Source organism: Mustela erminea, chromosome 2, assembly GCF_009829155.1.
Source record: "Mustela erminea isolate mMusErm1 chromosome 2, mMusErm1.Pri, whole genome shotgun sequence".
In the NCBI taxonomy this organism is placed as follows: Eukaryota; Metazoa; Chordata; class Mammalia; order Carnivora; family Mustelidae; genus Mustela; species Mustela erminea.
The window spans coordinates 70,982,725-71,002,200 of NC_045615.1; the positions used below are offsets into that span (position 1 = coordinate 70,982,725).

The 19,476-nt window shown below is 40.5% G+C and overlaps 1 protein-coding gene across 2 annotated transcripts in view; it reads left to right on the forward strand.

Moving 5' to 3' along the window:
• Positions 1 to 7,191: 7,191 nt before the first annotated feature.
• Positions 7,192 to 19,476, forward strand: part of UGT8 (UDP glycosyltransferase 8) — an 89,671-nt gene continuing 77,386 nt past the window's right edge. The window contains exon 1 of one of the 2 annotated variants that reach the window (XM_032333261.1): positions 7,192 to 7,776. The gene's annotated coding sequence lies outside the window, so the exon portion shown is untranslated. Of the gene's footprint in view, positions 7,777 to 8,494; positions 8,693 to 19,476 lie in introns of those variants that run through there. The other variant, XM_032333262.1, reaches the window with a different exon arrangement.

Genomic DNA, 19,476 nt, shown 5'->3' on the forward strand with positions numbered 1-19,476 from the left:
AGTGTGTGTGTGTGTTTCTCTCCTAAATCCTGAGGTAATTTCTCAGAACAGTCTTAAGATTTACTAAAATATGTATTTATTCCATAGAATGGATTTTTTTTTAAAGATTTTATTTATTTATTTGAGAGAGAGAGACAGTGAGAGAGAGCATGGGCAAGGAGAAGGTCAGACAGAGAGAGAAGCAGACTCCCCGTGGAGCTGGGAGCCCGATGCGGGACTCGATCCCAGGACTCCGGGATCATCACCTGAGCCGAAGGCAGTCGTCCAACCAACTGAGCCACCCAGGAATCCCCATAGAATGGATTTTTAAGGTTTCCATTTTCTTCATGTTTCAGATTTTCTTGAGATAGGTGTTTGCTTTACTAATTCGAGGGAATTTTTTATTTTGACTTCAATAGATTTATGCCTTCATTAAGTACATTTTAAGCCTTTGTCAAATAATTCCATAAGATTTTAATTTTATTTACAAAGAATTCAGGGTTGGAGCCCTATGATTTTTGTTTGTTTGCTTTCCTTAACGTAAGAGTTCTTCATGTGTCTGAACTTGAGTATACACTTTAACTGGAAAGGGATTTTTTCTCTTGGTCTGCCTCTCCTGCCTAGATTTTGGTATCTGTAATTGCTTTCACCTGGCACTCTTGGGCCACCAATCCAGAACCAAGTTTAAAAACAGCATTTTCAAGCTCCTGTGGGGGGTAGATACTGGGGATATCAAAGGTCCAGCCACTGCTGTCAGCTAGCAAATTGATTTGATTCCTAGTTTTGAGTTTTCAAACATCCATATAGCCACTATTTTCTGTATAGCAAGGTTTCCAGCCTTTTTATTCAGACTGCGTTGACATGTGTGGGTGTGTGGGAGTCTTGGCCCAGCCCCTGGTTTCAAGGCATGAACCCGGCTTTATTCTCTTCCTGTACAGAGTATTGAATTAGTTACCTATTGCTGTATAACACATTGTCACAAACTTGGTAGGTTAAAACAATACACACTTATCTCACCGTTTTGTGGGTAGGAAGTCGGAGCAGGGGTTGGCTGGGTTCTGTGACTAGGGGTTTCTCAAGGCTACAGTCAAGGTGTTGGCCCCGCTGGCCTCGGACTGGCAAGAACATACTTTAAAGCTCATTCAGTTGCTGGCAGAATTCATTCCCTGCAGCTATATGACTGAGGTCCTCAAATCCTGGAGGGCTTTTGGTTTGAAGCCACTCTAGGTCCTACCTAGAAGGAGCCCATAGTTCTTTGCCATAAGCACTTCCCCATCATGGCTGCTTATCTATCTCATCAAGCCTGCAAGGAGAGGCTCTCTCTTTAGGAAGGGTCCAGTTCCTGTGTTAAGGGCTTGCACACGATACCTTTAAGAGTCATACCTATCCAGGATAATCTCCCTTTCGATTAACTCAACATCACCAGATTTGGGGCCTTCACATAGGAAATATCCCTTTATCTTTGCCATATTTTGTTGACTAGAAGCGAGACAAAGTCCTACCCCACACAAAGGGAGGAAATTACAGAACGCATGATGCCAGGAGGTGAGACTCAATGGGGTTACCTTGGGGTCTGTCTGCTTCAAGCACTTTTAATCCCAAAACCACCATCTGTGTCCCGTCCCAGAAGTGACGGCCCTTACTTCCAGCTTGGCTGCCTGCTTTGCGTTTCTGTTCTCTTTCTAGTTCAGGAGGATGATTATCTTGTTTCTTAATTCCATATTTTATGAGGCATTAATTTTTATTTGAAATTGAGAGGTTATGTAAAAGCATAAACTTAGAAAAGCCATTTTACTCTGTCCACGTTTTATAAAAACTTCTACTTGATCAGGGTCAGAACAGGTATCTGAAGTTCTAGATAACGTTAAAATTGTTTTATAAACAATTTTAAAAGTAGTTTGTGTCTGTTTTACAGTAAGAACCTTAACTTCTAGTGATACCCTGGAAAGAGCCACACAGTCTTGATTATCTTCACATTATAGAAATATGCTCGCACTGAAGTAGGATTTTTCCCTACCGGGGTGCCCTTTTTATGGGATATTCCTTCAGAGAGTTTATTTACTACATCATAGTTCTTTGATACACAAAGGGAAGGGAAGCAATGAATGGAAAACAAAACAGGAATAGAGATACTCAAAATAGAATTCCAACTATAAAGTAAAACACACATAGGTAACATAAGTCTGAACACCAGGACCAAAGTCCTTGTATTTATTGTTTTACATTGATACAGAAATCTACTTTCTTGGCAGACCTCGGGACAGTCAGGCTTAGAGCTAGCACTTATGGACAAGCATATATACTTAACAGTGTTATCTGCCAGCTGGTGTGTGGCCTGAGAAAGTGAGTTTTGAAGTACTATGATTCCAAGATAACCACATGAAATGAGTCATACATAACTGCTTATACCAATCTGCCAAAGCAAGTCCCTCATTTCTTGTTTGAAAATAATACAATTCGTTCTTTATGTTAAAAGGCAGAGGGTTTAGTTCTAAAAAAATTTTAAAAAATACGGTTTCTGGGTGTCCTCTTTAACCTTCCCAGTAAATGCAAGTTGACAATGCAGATAATTCATGTTTACTTCGGGAAGCACATAGACCGTGATACCAGGGTGATGTAATATTAGTTAGGAAGTTTTGATATTTTAGAATTATATTCAATGGCTCTGAGTACTGCTGTAGAAGAGTGATAATAAAAAGATACGGATGTAGATTAGCATCTATAAACGTGTAAAGCAGATATGGTAAACATGACCACATTCACCTAGTGCTAGAATTATTAGAACTGGTTGGTACTGCTTGGAGCTTGCAGTGTATTTAGGTCAAATAAATTATGGTGCTATAATTGCAGTATATAATAAAACTCTTCATTACAAGGAAGCATTACAGACTAAATATAGAAAGGCTGCAATAAGAAACACCTGCAAAATGGGTGGGAAAGGAAGTGGTCGTGGACACAGCCTTAATTACCTTTAATGTTATGTAGGACCACCTTCCTCCCCTTTAAAATCTTGGCTGGTGTCACTGAAACTCAATATAGAGCTACATAGGAATCCAGTATAGCAAACTTTCCAATTCTGAAAGGCTAAAGGCCATAAGATTTGCTACTCCCATAAGTTTCCTACAACTAACTCGGAACAGGGTTCATCATGAAGTTTTGGAAATTATTTTAAAAGATTTAACTTACAGGGTACTAGATTAGAGAGCAAAGTTTCATTGAGGACATTATCTAAGCATGAAAATAAATATTGCTTTAAAGGAACATATAGAATAAGCTAGTATCTACTATCATATAATCAAAATTATTAAGGGTATAAGCTTTTTTGGCTTGCCTTTTATATGAGATCTTCTTTTATACAGTTACAGAAAATCTTTTGATGAGAATCGGGAAGTTGTCAGGTGCTCTAGCTATCTCCATCATTTTCACAGTTCCAGAAATCCCTCTTCATTCCTCTGATCCTTCTTTTCTGTTACAATTGGATCCATAGATTAATTTTCTAACATTGTCTATCATGCATTGTAAAACTGAATTAGGAAAAAATTACTTTGCACATTTTAAAAATTAAGAAAAAAATGAAATATATCTGTGCATATAAAAACATGGGGTATGGCACATTTGTATATAGTGTATAATTGAAACTGAATGCAAGATGTTTGGAAGATAATAGGAGATGAAGAAAAAGGAAAAAGGAAGGAACAAAAAGGGAAAGGTGAAGATGCGACGGTGTGACTGTTTTTATCTTAGGGACTTTGTGCATGATCTTCATACTGTTTTTTTTTTTTTTTAAGATTTTATTTATTTGTCAGAGAGAGAGAGAGAGCGCGCACAGGCAGACAAAGTGGCAGGCAGAGGCAGAGGGAGAAGCAGACTCCCTGCGGAGCAAGAAGCCCGATGTGGGACTCAATCCCAGGACACTGGGATCATGACCTGAGCCGAAGGCAGCTGCTTCATCAACTGAGCCACCCAGGAGTCCCAGATCTTCATTCTGTTTGCTCTCGGGTTTAGTGTTCTTATAAATACAGCAAGTCAGAGTCCACAGGAAACAGGAATTAAAATAATGGCAAAGATTTAAGAATTGGATACACAGAAAATTACACCCCTTTTATCATGAAGCATGTTTGTCCTATGGCATGCATATTGAGCAGTCGTTTGGGGTATAAGACGAGACAGAGCAAGATAGGCTGGGTTCATTATGTGCTTCTTGAATTTCGAGGGTTGTCCAAACGGCCAGGTTACATTTATGTACTTCAACTTTTTCTCTGACCAAAATTTATACTGTACTATGAGATCTAATCTGAATATTCTAGTAATTTAGGGCATCATCTTTGACTCAAACAGACTTCACTTCCCAGTTTTGTTACTTTTCACCTTGATCTTGAATAAGTTTCATTCTCCAACTCTCTGCTACTTCACCTTCAAAAGGGAAAATAATAATAGTACCTACTTCCAGATTTTTTATGAGGACTAAATGAGATCATTCTTGTTAACTACTTAGCACTGTACCCGGAATACACTTTAAAAACTCAAGTAGAAGGAATAAGAATCATTATTGTTATTATGGGGGGCAGCATCAAATTAGAGCTAATGAGTCTTTGTATATACACAGCTCCAAAAAAACCACAATCCTATTTCAAGGGGTCTTAGCAGAATTCAAAGTCTTGTTTGTGAAGTCAGTGATGTTTTAAGTCATATGGTACTCCACTGGAATATATTAGAATATTTGGGAATTTTAGCAAACGGGTGTTAGAATGTACACCCACCCATATTTCTTCCGTGATTGAATCTAAATCCATTCTGCTGTACTTTACATTATATGGTCTACATTACAGGATCAACTGATAACAAAATCGTGTCATTTATAACTGATTGAAGTTCAACTCTAGAAAGTTTGGTTCCAGAGCTTATGGTTAATAATCACCAGGCTAAGCTAGTATCTCTCATAGGTTACTATTTATTTAAAAAAAAAAAATCATATAGGCCCAACTGGCTAAAGATCCAGAACAAGCTTTTTAAAAAAAATTAACAGTTGAGTATACTGATACACATGCTTATAGAAATAATGAGGAATTTTACTATCATACTTCACATTGGCTAGAAGTTCCTTACTATAGATAATGCTGTCCAATTCAATATTTTATATACAAAAATGATAGGGAGAGCTTTGGATCTGAATGGAAAGTTGGAGGATGAATTAAATACGGGAAATACGCGTTAAAGAGAAGTAGCAAATACTTTCATTATTTATCTGTTCATTCTGCCAGTAATATTAAGTGCCAGGTGCAGGTAGATTTTTTTTAAAAAGGAGATTCTCACCATTTTTTTTTTTATAACCATAAGCTCCAAAAATGCAGTTCAGCTATTTATACAATGATTGAATTAACTTGTTTTAAGCTATAGAATGTCCTGTGAGTGCAGACCTGTGAGAAATTCAATAATCATTAGATAAAGACTATAAAAGGCACTACAGAGACCCCAGAAACAATACACAGGGTCGTATCCATATACAGTATAATAATACATTTTCCTTCCAAAAGTCTGACAGAAATCTCACATTATGGTCAGTTTACATATTTTTATTAAGCAAAGGAATGTGACACAAGTTTTAAAAAGGTTTTTCATAAAAGGTAAAGTTTCTGTTTTTTTTTTTTAAAGATTTTATTTACTTATTTGACAGAGGGAGAGAGATCACAAGTAGGCAGGGAGGTAGAGAGATGGGGGGGGGGGAACAGGCTCCCCGCTGAGCAGAGAGCCCTATGTGGGGCTTGATCCCAGGACCCTGAGATCATGACCTGAGCCAAAGGCAGAGGCTTAACCCACTGAGCCATGGAGGCGCCCCTCTGCTTGATTTCTAATGATTTTTTTTTTAACAAAGAGTTTACATGTGTTATCAAAAAACAGTAGCTTGCAATTGCAAGAACAGTTGCTTGAAGCTTGACCCTTGAGAGAAAAGAGTTTTTAAGTTCTCTTGGGTCAGATCATTCATTATCTGTTATGTTTAATGTTTATTATCTTTACATTTTCTTTTAATGCAAGTTAAATGAAAAGTAAATATACGGGATGGTAATCTTTTGCCAGGTACAAAGACCGAGAACATACTCCTAGTGTTTTTCACAATATTTCAAATTTCTAATCTGCAAAGAAGGAAAGTGTGTTCCTTTTTGAATTCGGCATTTGAAACTCAACTACATCAGTGAACATTCTTTAGCACATGGACTTTATTTAGATCCTGGACTTATTAAATATAGGAGCGTTAATGAGAACAATGGTGTACATTAGTGTTTTTTCCCATTTATCATTAAGTTATAACATATACAAGAAAACATAATTTCCAGTTTCTTATCTAAGTGCAGTGCCCCAACCCATTCCTGAAATTCAGTTCGGAGCAATTAAAGAATGGCCTGACTTGGCATTTTTTTGGATTTCCAGTGTTTCAGCGTATAACGTTTGTGCGCACTGGAAACATTTTAGCTTCTGGAGTTTTATGTCCTACAAGATTTCGCTCTTCTGAAAGTCGTAACAAACAATTCTGGTCACCTCATCTATGCATTTATTGAATACAATGCCTATGGGGGCTTAGAGAAAATCCAAACAACACTATTAGGTTTTCCTGGTTCCCAGGAAGCTCACAATCTACCCTCAGACTCTTAAAGGCGCTTGGCCTCTCAGGTCGGAGGCGCCACAAGAAGGCTGCTCCAGCAGGCCTGGGTAGGCAAAGTTGCTTCCTGGCCGGAACGCCAACTTGGCAAGGATCTGCTGCTGGCAGACACAGATTAGTAAGGATAAAGTCGCCACAGACTCAACCAGGCAAAGCATAAATGGCCCTTTCAGCATGAGCCCGCGAGAAGGGATGTTACGGAGCCCAGCAACCCAAATTACTTTTTCTGGGATCACCAAACTCGAGTTTTTGTGGTTGGTTGTTTTGTTTTAACGCTTTCGGATTCATGAGGCAGGTGCCTCACCACCTAACCCTCCCACCTCGCTTTTTGTCGCGTAACTCCTCTACCTCCTTGCCCAAGTCCAACTTTTTAATGGGCTTTAGAGGAGCGCAGTAGGCGGTGAGGCTGGGAAGGTGAGAGAAAGCGCGCTACCACCACATCGACTTCCACTGCAATAGCGTGATGGCGGGGGGGGGGGGGGGAAGGCGGGCACGGGGACCAAAGGGGTGGTGGCAGAAAGGGCACAGGGCACGCCTCGCAGGGGGAACAGGGGGCGGGGCCACGTGCCAGTCCCAGGGTTCCCAGCTCGGGTGCGACCGGCGGGCTCCTGAGCGTCCCAGCCTGCCCGCCCACCGCCGCTCCCCGGGCGAGCATCCTTGTCCCAGGACCTGCCCCTCGACCAGCCCGCGAGCGCGTCGCACGAAGGCGCGTCCGCATCCATGCCCCAGACTGGGGAGCAGGCGGCGTTCACAGACCCGGACGTGTGATGTGAGGCTGAGCGCGTGGCATCCGCGTCTTGCCCGGCTGAGCCGGACGCGGGAGGAGAGGGGCGCGCTCCAGCTCTTCTAGCGGTGCGCTGGGCGGGGCGCGGCTTGGGGGGGCTCGGCCACCCGCGGGAAGCAGCGGACGAGCAGGCGCGCTGCGGACCCGAGGGAGGGCACGGTTAAAGCTTTGCCATCAATTGTGAGCCCAGTGAGGCCGTCCTAAGCTAACACACTAACTCTACAGCTTCCCTCACGCCCCCAAACCACCGAAGGCGGCGACACCTGATCCAGCGCACAAGCACGGGTCCCTCCTGTCCCCGGATACAATTACGCGGCAGAGACACATTCAAACTCACGCGCAGCAGCCCAGAGCCGAGGTAAGTGGAGGGACCGCGCCGTTCCAGTGGGCGGAAGGGGGGCGGGCTGGGAGGAGGAGATGGGCGTTGTTTGCTCCCGAAGGTGAGCGCTGGGCGAATGGCTGCGATCCAGGGGCGGGGGGCTGGGATCGGAAAGGACAGATGGGGTTGGGCTGAGAGCGACAGAGGGAGTGGGGGTGGGGGTTAAGGAGAAAGGTTAATAAGGTTGAGGGGCCGTGAAAAAGGTCTTTCCTAGCTGCCCCCGATAGCTCCCTTACTTTCTTCTCCCATATGGCACCCTTTTGAGGGTCTGCTTGAGTTCATGCGGGTTGAACTCGAGAGGGGAGGGCATAACCTGGCGCGGATCTAGCGGAGGACCTTGCACTTGACCCTGGAGGGATGGGCATCAGGGAGCTCCAAGGCCCGTGCCCGCTGCCTGCAGGGATGGGGGACCAGGAAGTTTCGGACCTCTCATAACAGTCTTCTACTTCGTCCTCTCTAAAGGGGAACTGGGTGTGTTGGGGGTGGGGAATGTCTCGGGGCTGCGCGCGCGCGCGTGCACACACACACACACACACACACACACACACACACACACACTCTGTCTCTCTCTCTCTCTCTTGCACTCTCTTGGGACCCTTGTTTCACTCTCTTGGGACCCTTGAGCATCTCCCGGAGCCCATATGTCCGCGTGACACCCCCCCCCCAGGAATGTATAGTGGTGGCGGGGTCGCTCGCGGGTTCACACGCGGTTGAGAGAATCATGCGGCGTGCCCTTGCGTTAGAGAAGCTCCTACGGGCTGCCGAGGTTAGAGAGGAGTTGCGAGAAGGACGTGCTGCAGGAAGTAGGGCGCCTTCCACGGGTTGGAGGAGCGGCGAGGGAGCCTGGGATGCGTGATTTGGGGTTGTAGGAGGCGAACCGCATCGGAAGGCGCAAGTATGTGCAGTGCGTCGGGGCAAAAGAACAGGCAGAGGTGGGGAGGGGTGTACCCAAACGTACGTGGAAGCTCGCTGGTTCAATTTTGCGTTGATAAAGTTTGAGTGCGGTGAATGTACTACTCTGCAGCACTTCCTTAGGGAAGGAACCGCTTCTGTACCTGTACTGCTGGTTGCCGTCACCTTAAAGCATCACGGGGCGCTGGGGTGGGGAAGAAGGTGGGCCAACTTCTGAGAGTCCCGCAGACTAACTCACTGGAACGCTAGATCGTGTTAAGTAGCGATTCTTAAGGAAAGGGCGTATCACTAGAGGACGGGTGGTGGGCGGTGTTCTCAAGCAGGAGTGACCCGGAGTCACTTCTATTATGAGTCAGTGTCAGTAATAGAGATAGCCTTTTATTCCAGGTGGGTTCCACGCAGAAACAAACAAAGGAACAGACACACACACACTACTCTAGAAACAATCCCCTCAGGCTGTCACCTTGGATATTGAGTTTTTCAAGATTAATATCCTAAAGGTGTGGTTCTTTGGTTATATATGCCAGGTGTGCTGCGGGTTCTTCTGATAATTTCATGTTTCAAAAAAGTTCTCCACTCAGAATTTCTGTGCTTTTATATCTCTAGGGGGAAGAAATGACAGTCATTTGAAAGAAGGATAGAAAGTCCTTTTTAATTGGTATTCTGCTCATACTAGGATTAATCACACTTTATTCTCTGGAGATTCTTAAATTAATTGAAGAGTTATGCACTTCAGTGTTATATGATAAGGGATTCCAGAATTTGTTAACTAAGCTAAATCATAAATCACTTTTTTTTTTTTTTTTAAGTGCCAGAGGGGGAAACTGTGGATTTAGTTTTCTTCTGTAAAAACTATCTCTTGATGGTTAGTTTGAGGTTTTGCTTTAGGAATGTAACTCGGTTCATCAAATATTCTAGATAATTCCAAAGGGAAATAACTCTAGTATTATTTGATTTGCCTGCCACCCAGAAGATGAAGGTGACATCTAGTGTGTGATTTAGTGCGGTAGGACTGTTCTAAAACTACAGTGAAGCGTGATGCCTTGACATTTGGTAAAAGCTTAATAGCATTTTGGTAGCTGGGCATAACTTAGGAGAAACAATACTTCTGATTTTTTCTGGGTAATACTACTATAGAGATTCAAACTCTTTAAATTTCCAGAACTTTGTGCATGTTGTATTAATACTTGGTGCACTTATTAGGATAAATAAACCGGTAAAATAGATAAAGATACTTATAACAAAATCTATTTCTTGTAAAATCTTTTTGTGGAAAGAGTTTGACAGTTAACATTTAGTTTAAATTACTTAAAACATTCATGATACCGTATCAGCTTAATTACCACTTCAATATGGATGACAAAGGAAGAAAATAACCGCATTCCAGATTTGCAGACTCCTTTTCAAAGTTATTTTTATATTTATTTATCAAATAATACTGAGTTGGTGCTGTTTATTTCAACTAGATTTTTAGAATATACCCGGAGAATAAGAACTCTTGATTGTTTTTGTAATATATATTAATACTACAGCTACTGATACTGATACTCTCTGGGTTGTTGCTTATTTACGTAAGTGCATTTTCTCCTTAGCTGACCCCTCCCATGATCAACTAATTATTGAAACTTAAAAATTCAGCTATTAAATAATTTCTAAATCTTACACTCTTACTTGCTCCCCTGGATTTAAATTAAATTTTTTATTGGCTTGTCTTTATGAGCATGAATTCATAAAGAATTGAATAGTGCTATTTGTTGAGGTGTATAGAGCTGTTTTTGTTTATAGTAAATGGTCTTAGTCTGCCCTGTTGAAATACTAGATTGAAGACAGAGTACTATTCTTTTTATGGTTTTTCTGGGTCCTCTTTCTGTTATCAGCTATCTCTGCTGCTGTCAGGCTGTGAGCGAGTCCTGCTGCTATGTTGCTGCTATGTTATCTGTTGTCTTTTCTTTCTCTGAAATGATGTGGGCAATTGCTTGAGTTTAAAGCCTGTGGGCTTTGTGTCAGGTACTTGGTGTTCTCATGCTTTATTTCTGGGCTGGATTGTAAGCTGTATGGCTGAGGTTCCCAATGGGACTAGTAGGATGGCCTCTGTATGTATGGTTTTTTTTTGTGTGTGTTTTTTTTAAAGATTTTATTTATTTGACAGAGAGATCACAAGTAGGCAGAGAGAGAGAGAGGAGGAAGCAGGCTCCCTGCTGAGCAGAGAGCCTGATGTGGGACTCGATCCCAGGACCCTGAGATCATGACCTGAGCTGAAGGCAGCGGCTTAACCCACTGAGCCACCCAGGCGCCCAGTATGTATGGTTTTAATGTCATTGTTTTACAGAATATTTTACAGAATATGAGATTATTACAGAATAATTTGATATTACAGAATAATAATTACAGAAAAATATTAATATTACAGAATATGAGATCTTTAGAAGGGTGTCTTAATTTCAGACAGTTCAGTCTTATGAAAAATCTTTGCTTTTCTGAGAAATTGCAGTAGCCCTTTAAAAAAAGTTTACTTTTCTTAGAGTAGGCCCAGATTGTCTTTGTTTAGGAATATGTGTCCAGTGATGTTTTCTGTACCACTTTCTGCCTTTGAAACTAGCTAGCTAGATGGAATGTTGGTAATATTTTCCTACTCTGGTGTAAAAGGTGTGATTTGATAATCTTGATCACCTATTGAAGTGAGGTCAATCATTTCAATACTATTTTGCAAACTCCCTGTGGAGGAGTTACATAATCAAATTAGTTTGAATAAATTAGTTTAATTTAGTTTCGGAGCACAGTAGTAGTAATCAACATCTTCCTAAACTAAAACATTTCATAAGCATTCCTTCTTTTATTCAGCAAATATTTATTAAAAGCATACTATGTTCTTGTGCTTTGGGGATGTACAGACACAGAAGACCGTGGAAGGGCTCTGGGTTTAAGAGGTTAGATAGATTGAAAACACACTAGTTTCAATAAGTGCACTCACAGAACCTACAACATTATATTGCAGTTACTGAAACTAGTGTGTTTTCAATCTATCTAACCTCTTAAACCCGGAGCCTCATAGTGCATATAGGCACGGGCAGTGTCATGGGGGGCTGTTTGCCATCATAAGGAATATGGACCATTTTCTGTTCAGGTTTGTCTCTAAAAAGGAATGATAGGATGCAAAGATAGCTCTTAAAGCCATCTAGAAGGATGGATCTGAGGAATGGGAGACAGGAACGGCAGTTTAGAAGGTACCAGAGTGATCTCAGTTAGAAGGTAGCAGAGTGAGATCCAGTGATCTCAGGACTTTGTACCGTAGTGGTAGCAGTGAGAAGAAAAGGTTTTGGTCACAGATGTTAAGGTAGGGGAATCTCTAGGATCAGCGGTGTGACATACGAGGAGAGGCAGGTCAGAGGAGCAAGGGTGTTTCAGTTCAGTTTTGACAGAGTATGAAGTACCTACAGAATGTCCCAACTGGAGAGGAGTGTCCGATGGATCATTGCACAGAAGTTCTGAGTAGAGGAGTCTTGGCTGGATAAATAAGGTAGATAAATGGACAGATGGATAGGTAGGTATGGAAGTGGATGGATGGATGGATGGATGATTGGATGGATTGACAGCAGTTTTCAGTACATGGGTGGTTGGGGGTGGGGAAAAGAAGTTGAATGCCTTCCAGGGCAAGTACAACGAGTAAGAGAGAAATAGAAGCCTAGGGAAATCCTAAAATCCTAACAATCCTGAAATCCTAAAAATCCTAACAGTTTGGTGAGAAATAGGGAACAGTAAAGCATGGGAAGTACAGAATGAAAGGTGGGAGGAGAATGAGGATAGAACAGCTTTTGAGTAGCCGAAGAAGGAAAGAAGTTCAAGAAGTGAGATCAAGTACTAAACTGAGGGGTATCAGACAGTCCTGATTCTGCTCCTGCATAAACTCTGTGACCTTGAACGTAGGGTACTGTTGTCATCTACAAAGAGGATCAAAGTTCCTATACCAAGTGGCTACTTTGAGGATCAAGTGAGATAAAGTCTGGCATGCTCTGTGCCTGGAAGGTCATTGGTTTGTGCTCCCTAAACGCTAGCTGTCTTTTGTGAAAAGCAGAACTTCGATTTGGTGATTAGTTGGTCTGTGGAGACTATTGCTTTTGGCAGTACTTGCTGTCAGGATTCAAGGAGGGTGATTAAAGTTATATTTAAGATGAAAACTTGATCAGATTTATAGCCTTTGGGGAGGAAGCCAGTAGAAGAGAGGCAATTGGAAAATTTGAAGGGAGCAGAGAGAGCATTGGAAGGCATTCCTTGAGGAGAGGATGGAAATTGCAAGAGCTCTGGGGCTTTGTTGGGATCCTCAGGACAAGCCTCACTTTTCTACCAGCCTGGAGGGTTCTTATTCTTACCCCTTATTCTAAAGCAGGCAGGTTGTTTTTTAAAAGCATCTGGTAATCAAATCAAATCATAGATATTTTAAATGTTAAATTGTTTCTGGTATTAAAAGCGAGTTCTAGTTTCTTAGATAATCTAATAAGGGCATAGGTTAATCATTTTAAAAGAGTTGGAACGCAAACAGCAAAAAACAAGACAAACGATATTAAAACTGAACAAAGTATTTAATAATTGATGATTCAGAAGGCACCTCCATATCATATGGGGTCTTAAAAGTCAACACTGTGGGAAACAATTACTAACTTGTGTAATAAGAGAAGGACTGATTCATTAAGTGTTTTTAAAAAATTAAGTGTACCGTGGCACAATTTAAAAATACCTACCTTTTTTTCCTTAGGATTTTCTCTATTTGGAGGAGGTAATGCTTTATATTAGAGATAAACATCAAAAATTAGATTCCTATTTTAATACGTGTTTACATTTCTCACCCTGTAATTCATGAGCATTTTGAAAAAAATGTTTGCATGTAGGAACTGGTTTGGGAACCAATCAATAGCTGAACATAATGCGTATTAATTTACTAATTGGTTACAAGCCATATTAATGATTAATTGGTTATAAATGATACTGATTTTTCTTTTTTAGTGCAAATTAATATGGATCTTTCAATACATACCTTTATTCGCCACATGTCATTTGTTTATATAGCACTTAGAGTATATGTAGTTTTTAGAATTTCTAATAAAGTTTTTTTGAAATAAAGTGAAATTAAATGTTCATATTTTTAAGGTGAATCATTATATCTGTAGTTTTTATGTGTTCAGTGTGCGTGGTTTTTCATCTCTGTGGTGATGTTCTTTACTTGAACTTCTCCAGACACACTTTTTGTTACTAGGACCTCTCTATTTTGAGGTTGAATTTTGGTACTTTTTGTCCACTTGGCGCTAATTCCCTCCCAGTGTCTCATCTCATTCTTGCAAAGCGGGGTGGTCTGTGCATTTCCATATTGTATATTCACCAACTCGGTTTTAGACTAGATACTGTCCTGCTCAGCACTGCCTATGGAGATGACAGATGCCAAGTTGAAATTGACTTGGATGTGTGTGCCATCCTCAGGTCAGCATTTGGGGGTGTGGAGCCAAACAAAAACGGAACATTTGGATTTATGAATGGTGGGGCATCTAGGACAGCATAGGTCAGTTCCTACTTCTTGGCTGGAAATTTACATAAGTATTAAAGCATTTGGAAAGAACATGTGATTAGGAACATTTCGGAGAGACTGTGTATTTTTGCTCTTAGTTTTGTGCTGTGTATCTGTATTGTTAATAATCAAAATAATGACTGTATTGATTATATTTGCCCTGGCTTGGTTGAGATAACAGAAACACATCTGAAGGTATTCCAGTTCATTAAAAAAATTTACATTATAACCGATTTGGTAAATATTTGCTTGATTTTGGAATATTATTAATACAAACTTTGTGTAAAATTACTTTGAAATTTCCAATTCTGTTTTTTTAATTAATCCTCGAAATATTTTCAAGACAATGAGTCATATTTTTTTAGCTATAACATTGGCTATAACTAGCTTTATTAAATAACTGTGGTGCTGATTTTCTTTCAAGTGAGACGTTTCAGTTTAATACTGTGTCTCTGTGAATTAAAAAAAAAAAATTAAAAGGAAGTAGGATCAAGTGTTACAAATATGCTCTATTTTTTGTATGTTCCTGAAAAGTTGTATAAAAAATCAGGTTTATAAATCAGATAATATTTATAGAATGTAAATAAAGGTGATGGGTATACAGATGTTTGTTAATCTTTATAATACTTTTTCTGTATGTTTGAAATATTTTACGGTAAAAAAAATATGGACAACTGTACACACTACACCTATCAGTGTACCCAGAGACTTTGCTATTTAAAGCAATATGAAAGTAAATCTTTCCATAAAAAGAATCCCCTTTCGATTAATCTGTTTGACAAATTCAAATTTTCCTAATCTACTTAAGCAAATACATGCCACCCCCACACCAGCCGCAAACTTTGGCACACTTCTGTACCATATTTTGAACGTAGTTGCAGCCACCAGAATTTCCTAAACTTCTGAATTTAAGATAAAGGTTTAATGTGAGCCTCATCATAATATTCCTTACTCTAAAGAGGAGGCATCCAAAGAAGGATTTGTGTTTCTGTTTTCTGGTTTTGAACCAGGAGTGGAGTGAATGGTTCGAGAGCGTTGCCTTTCAGCTTTGAGAGTGTTGCTCTAAGACTGAAGGGTCAGGGCACAACCTGCAGGCCCTTCCCTGTGGGCTCTTGGGAAGAAAGGCCATTGTGCTTTACATAGCTTTTGCATTTGTGCTTCTGTACCTGGTGTTCATTTGTACTCACCAGCCAATCAGGGAGAGCGGGGCTTAGAGGAAAACTAGTCAGACAGGTTTGCCCGTCTATTTTAATGGAGGGGGGGAGCACAGTGAAATTTGTGGATAAGGTCAAGGGTGAAACTATTTTAAGGAATATTAATGCTGATCACTAACTCTTATTTTCTCCAGGGTTTTGAAAATACTCTGGGGGCATTTGTGAGAATATATCTTCATGGAGCTTAGAGTGAGAGTAAAAGGAACTGAAAGAAGTGAATAAAACATAGGGAATTAGAACAACATGAACAGAGGGTAAGGAAAAACAATAGCAGAGGGGGAGTAAAAATAAGAACAACAACAAAAAAAACGATGGGAAGAGGACCAGTGTTTCAGTGCCCCTTCTAGGCTTTGTGTAAGCTTTGATCTGAGAATGAGTTTAATTAAAACAAGTGAATACCTGTGGTCTTCAGTATCCAATATCGAGAACGCTCTACTGGGCCAGGGCTGAGGCTTCCGAGGAATATTCCTGGGAAAATGTTGTAGATAACCATCTCTTAACACTGACTTTATCTTGGAAGTACATCGTTCCCTTGAACAACAGTGAAATGTTATATTCGTGCAGCCTTTTTGTGGCTTGTAAATCTCTTACTCATGCACTCTTATCGTGTGATTCTCATCCCACCCCTGCGCGCTGTCCAGTAGGGACTTCAGTAACTTCTGGAGGTCGCTAGCACAGTCTGTGAGGATTTGGTGTTGGAACACAGCCTTCTTTCCTAGATGGGGCCCTGGAGCTACAGCTCACCACCTGCTGAGACCTGGGCCTCCTTGAAATGACCATTGTTGAGTAAGTCTTTCTTCAGTTCTCACCAGAGACGCTTTACCCACTCATTGAAGAATTTTTTCCCCTTGACCCTCTGGGCTGGTTAGCTATTTGTGCGCAGGCATTGAGGTTTTATTTATAAAGAGATGATGCAGATTTGCAAGGCTAACTCTGGTCTTTCTCTCTTTGTAGAGTCTTAACAGATAATTACGTGTATTTAGTTTTTTATTTTGTATTTTATCACCTCATGTCATAAAACAGCAGTTGGAGAAACAAACGATGACACACTTTAGGAAGATCTGACTTAGGAGGCATTTGAGTTGCTCCCTTCCTCCTCACCCCCAGATAAGACATTTTATACCAGTTAATTCAAAGCACCCATCCAGGCAGAGCCTTTTCTCCCTCCTCTGTGCTTATCTCCTCCTTTGGTAGTTGGCAAAATTCTCTGGTTGCAAATGTCTCCTCTTCTGTCTCCTTCTGGGCAGGGCAGTAGGAGTGGGCATAGGAAGAAGAGCACATTTTGAGGAATCTCTTCAGCCAGACTGAAAAGAAAATAAGCAGTTTGGTAAGGCTATTTATAAGAAATGATGCCTGACTCTTCCCACTTGCCTGTTTAAATTTTTTTAAAAATATTTTATTTATGCATTTGACGCAGAGAGAGAGAGAGAGGTCACTGCTTGTGATTGGCAGAGAAGCAGGCAGAGGGGGAGGAGGGAGAAGGCTCCCTGCTGAGCAGAGAACCCCATGTGGGGCTTGATCCCAGGACCCCGGGATCATGACCCAAGCCGAAGGCAGAGGCTCATCCCACTGAGCCACCCAGGCGCCCTTAAATTTTTTTTTTTAATTCTTGAGAGCACTGGGAGGTAACTATGTTATTTTGATCCGTTAGACTTTAGCATCTTAGGAATATCATTTTGTTAAAATTTCATAACTATGCAAAATACACAAACACGTTCCTCTGGCTGTCCTGCTCCTTCCTTTTGCTGGTCCACTCTCTTTCCTCCTACATCTGGTGACCTTTCTGAAAATCAAGTCCCTGCCTTTTGTGGGGAATTCAGGAGAGGGATCCTAGTGATTGGGTTAAAATTGGTGGGAGGGATGCAGGGGAATGTGTAAGGGGGTGGGCCAGCAGGTGTCACTAACAAACGAGCTGGTCATTTTATCCAAATCACCCTGCATAGTACTTGTTCAGCCTGTATAAGAACCTTAATTGCTTTATGCTTTCTCATCATTATTTTTACTAGTAAAAATACTTCAGCTTACAGTTTTGATACTCCTTAAATGCATTCCTCTTCCTACTTACACTTCTCTGCCCTAAAGTTCATGGCAGGGGAGACATTTTGAACCAGACATGTTGATTCCTGAAGTTCTGTATAGTGAGCGTCTGTAACGTTACACGAATTAATTCAGCCATTCATTGAACAAGCAGCCTATTAAATGACAGAACTCTTCTGCCTTAGAGCCACAAATACATGGCGATTCTTAAAAATCTAATAAAAAATGTACACGTTGCATGTATAAAGGTTTAAGAAGGTCATTTTTAAGGCTTTTCAGAAACTGCTTTTGATTTGCATATCTCAGAATTTAAGAAGTTGATCTGTTATCTGACACAGGGCAGTGGCCACTTTGGAGAGTCCATATGGTAGAGGTACGAGAGAGAGTGGATTGGGACCCGGGAAACCCAAGTGCTGCGTCCCACTCTGCCAGCAAGTACTACAGACTTAGCCAGGTGATGCCAGGCAACAGCCCCCCTGGAGAGCTTGTACCTTTCTTTACAAATGAGAGGATTTGGACTCTGTCATCTCTAGTCTTGAAATTGGGCCTTTGACATTTTTTAAATGAAAAACATCTTCTAACAATATTTGGTATCGTTTCATAATAAATGTATTAAGTACCAGTATCAAGTATATTTATGTTTCCAAGACTAATAGCAATGGCAGTGCTATACAAAAGACTTCTCTGACTTGCTTCATTATGCTGAATACCATTTGTAATTCCAGATGAATTATATTTTCAGGTAAAATTATATTTTCACCTGTTAGTAGGGAAACATCAGAGCAATGCATTCAGTCTTTCTACGGTACCTACCAAAATCTTCCTTTTCTGGGGAAAATACAACTTTGCTCCTTCATCTAATACCCCATAATAACCTTCTCTTAGTGGTTATGCAGGTATTTTAGAAGACAGCATTGGGAATGTTTGTTGTTTGTAAATGTGAACAGGGAAACTCCAGAAGTTTGTTTTTTGTTTTGATTTGTTTTTGGTTATGTTTACGCAGATGTCTTCTGTTCTAAAACGTGTTTAAGACCTCACTTGGCAATTTTTTTTTTGTGACTCTTAATAATGTTAATGTAGATAATTGTTAAAAATCCATTTAAACTAAGGATAGTAACGAAAGGATTGTTTTATTAATATAAGAGAAACAATCCTGTGATATTTTGGGGTCCTTGTACATTTCTGCAACCTTAAGAATGTCATGTAATGATATTTTGAAAAGCTGTTTCCTGGGGCATCCGTTTGGCTCCGTCTGTAGAACATGTGACTCTTGATCTCAGGGTTGTGAGTTTGAGCCCCACTTTGTGGATGTAGAGATTACTTCAAAAAATTATAATGAAACCTTAAAAAGAAAGCTGTTTCCCCACATGTGAATTTGTTTTGTTTTGGGAGAAGGTGAAAATTTGATCTGGATCTCCTCCACATTCACTGTGGTATTCCATGATTTAGAATCCCAATAAAAGAGAACTATAAAAAGTCCTCATGAAACATTTTAAAACATTAACTGAACATCAGTTTTCTTTTAAGAAAGCATATACCTATAAGACCTTAAAGTCTCAAGCAGTCTCATTTATGAAACTTTTTTCATTTGCTTAAAGATGAGATCAGAATAAAAACAAAGAATTTCCTTATTGTTTGTTGAATGTGATCACATGATACAGTTGCATGGAGATAACTGTACCAGGCTGGTCTTGAGATGAAAAGAAACCCACACTTACTCCTGTGTGATGTGATGAGATATATATATATATATATATATATATTCTCATATGTATTTAAAAACTGGGTATGTGATAGGGGTGACTAGGTGGCTCAGTCAGTTAAGCATCTGCCTTGGACTCAGGTCCTGATCCCAGGATCCTGGGATTGAGCTCCATATCCAGCTCAGTGGGGAGCCTGCTTCACCCTCTCCTCCCCTCCCCACTTATACTTTCAAATAAATAAACAAGTAAATAAAATCTT